The following is a 341-nucleotide window of genomic DNA, read 5'->3' on the forward strand; positions in this document are numbered from 1 at the left end:
TTTGCTGTCTTGCATACAGGGTTGTCATTGCCATCTTTCTAAATCCCATATATATGTGTTAGTATACTGTGTTGGTGTTTTTCTTTCTGGCTTACTTCACTCTGTATAATCGGCTCCAGTTTCATCCATCTCATCAGAACTGATTCAAATGTATTCTTTTTAACAGCTGAGTAATACTCCGTTGTGTATATGTACCACAGCTTTCTTATCCATTCATCTGCTGATGGACATCTAAAAAATATGGAACGCTTCACGAATTTGCGTGTCATCCTTGCGCAGGGGCCATGCTAATCTTCTCTGTATCGTTCCAATTTTAGTATATGTGCTGCCGAAGCGAGCAC

The 341-nt window shown here is 39.9% G+C and overlaps 1 non-coding gene across 1 annotated transcript; it reads right to left on the reverse strand.

Moving 5' to 3' along the window:
- Positions 1-234: 234 nt before the first annotated feature.
- LOC128044102 (U6 spliceosomal RNA) lies at positions 235-341 on the reverse strand. The gene has a single exon (XR_008199070.1). It is a non-coding gene; the product is annotated as a U6 spliceosomal RNA (small nuclear RNA).

This window comes from Budorcas taxicolor, chromosome 2 (assembly GCF_023091745.1).
Source record: "Budorcas taxicolor isolate Tak-1 chromosome 2, Takin1.1, whole genome shotgun sequence".
Classification (NCBI taxonomy): Eukaryota; Metazoa; Chordata; class Mammalia; order Artiodactyla; family Bovidae; genus Budorcas; species Budorcas taxicolor.